Source organism: Brassica oleracea, chromosome C2 (genome assembly GCF_000695525.1).
Source record: "Brassica oleracea var. oleracea cultivar TO1000 chromosome C2, BOL, whole genome shotgun sequence".
NCBI lineage: Eukaryota > Viridiplantae > Streptophyta > Magnoliopsida > Brassicales > Brassicaceae > Brassica > Brassica oleracea.
In genome coordinates, this window is record NC_027749.1 from 30983942 (window position 1) to 30986595 (window position 2654).

A 2654-nucleotide genomic window follows, 5' to 3' on the forward strand; every position below is an offset into this window, starting at 1 on the left:
AAAGATGACGACTTAAAAGTAAGTCGTCCGTTTGACCAGAAGACTTACCCGTAAGTCTTCTACAGCCAGACTACTTACGGGTAAGTCTTCTACACAAACAGATCTGGAAAAAATTTCAATTTCATATTTTAAACTAGTGAGATGACTTCCTTAGCACACAGAGTCTTCTCCAACCACCCAGAATCTCAAACGAAAGTAACCCACCAAGAATAGTATGCTTGAATGGCTCTATAAACCATAAAAAAATTTGAATCAAAAGCTTGAGTTTTTTGGATGAATATGGAGGCATAGTGAAAGAGATGTTGGTTTTATTTCATAACAAGTGAGAAAGAGAGTGTGTAAATCGATTTTAGGTGCATTAAGAGCTTCAAATTGGTTTTTCATGGTGGTTGGAGTATTGATGACAATGTCAATCTTGTAATTACTTGAAGATGATCAGGGTGAGAGAGTAAAAATGTCATTTTCGGAAAGAAAATAAAAAAAATTTGATGGCATTTTCGTGAATATCATGAACTTGTGGGGTGAATAGGACAAAAGAAAAATCCAAAAAAGCATGGGTTAGTTTTAGGTTTGACTTTGAATTTTGAGTCAATCTTCCAAAAAATCCCTTATAGTAATGCACAATTCATTATTCTCTCTTGTTCACCACGCATGTAATTCGCCTTTTACAAGTAATGGATGTAACATCAAGGGCTACACGTTCCAACTTTTAAAATCAGTTTTAACAATATTTGGGTTTCAAAAAGCGATCTTAAAACATGAAGCAAAATCATGTTCGTGAAACTTGTTTTTGGCTTAGTAAAAAGGCAACAAATTTGGTTAAATCAGGGTTATCTATGACAATAATCTATAATGTTAATTAGTGACAGGATCGACCATCCAAACATGAACTTTTGGTCTTTATTTTGATATAAAAAGTTTACAAACCAAAACAATTTATTTTGTAGAAAATATGTTAACGTTTTTTTTTTTCTTTAGCTTACGATCTTCTAAAACTCAAACCGGTGCACTCATCCCTCGCAAAGTTCTTGTGTTTATCGTAGTATAATATCAAAAATTAAGAAACAAAGGAAAAAAGATTGCTTAAGACATTACAAGTTAATTCTCAAAAAATAGACATTACAAGTTAGTTGTGATCATTTGTATTTCCACCTAAGAATTAATGTTCTAGCAGATTTTTGATAAAGGTAGTTCCTTCTATTTCTTGCAAAGCATTTCTACAGTTCTGATCTTGAGAATGAGAAAATTAAAACAGAAACGTGGTGGTCTAGTGATTTTCATTAGAAGAGAAGTTGTCTTGTTAGTCCAGGTAAGTGATCAATTCCCCTATAGTGCAAAATTATTAGCTCACTATGTGGCCATCCAGATATGGGCTAATTGCTTACGGTTCATTTGAATATCCGAAGAAATGGTCTATTTATAGACTGTACTTCCGTTTAGAGATTAGTCTGTGTCTTTCCATAGGTCCGGGACACCTCCAGATTAATTTAAAAAAAATGAATGGCTGATTATCAATAGATGACTTGGATTTAAACATACAATCACAATCCTATATATATGTATGAGTTCAACAAATAATTCTTTTATGAGTTGAATACAAATTGTGTTTCTTAACTGACTCAACTCGTAACTCTTGTCAATATTGCGACTAGGGATGTTAAAACAGGCATGTCCTGCCCGTTTACGTCTGCGTCTGTTTAATAGTTGTCCGTTTACAGCCTGATTAAACCAAGCCCGTTTAGAGCTTGTTTATGTAATGCCCGTTTAGCATTAAGCTCGTTCCTAGCCTGGTTAAAGCCCATTTACTTAAAAAAAAAATTGAATATGACCTGTTTGTATCATGAGTTAATGACCTGTTTCTTCAGTCAAACCTGTCAAATAAAAAACAACTCCATAATCATAAGTCATAACAATGAACATTACATTGTTTTGTTTCAGCTAAAAATTCAAAGTTTACAAATCACATTTCAACAAAAAATTCAAAGTTTGCAACTCAATCTTTCTTGACTCAATCCACACACCGTCCCATCTTAAATTACGTGCTATCACAATAAAGAGCAGCTTTAATCTTCTACACCGTCGATATCAAGACCTGTCCATAATGAAATCATAACCTATCATTATAAATTTTCATCAAACATATTATAAACTGATATAAGACATAGCCAAAACACTATATACCATTGTTCCATCAAACACTTCAATCTTTCGATGTTGAAGACTCCACTCCTGAACTACTTGTTTTTTTTTTTTTGAACATCTTCATTTTCATCAAAGAGGTCTTCAATTGTACCTATAAAATATAATATGAATCAGTTACAAAAAAATAGTCATAAATGGTATTTTTAAGCTTTTTTACCTTGGTATTCAGCAAAACCACGCAGCCAATCACTACAGGAAATGTGGGTATTAATAGCGTCGTAGCATAGCATTTTTTGCTTCTCTGCTATTGTATATAAACACGGGCCTTTATAATAGCGTTTTTGAAATGTATAAGCTATCTTTGTAGTCGCGGGAAAATAAAATAATTCAGCCGCGTTAATTTGGTAAGTGGAGGCGCCTTACCATTGCAAATCAAAAACTAAATGCTATCGTATATGAAAAAATATATTAAAAATAACTTAAGTATTAATCGAAACCGAGACTTCATTCTC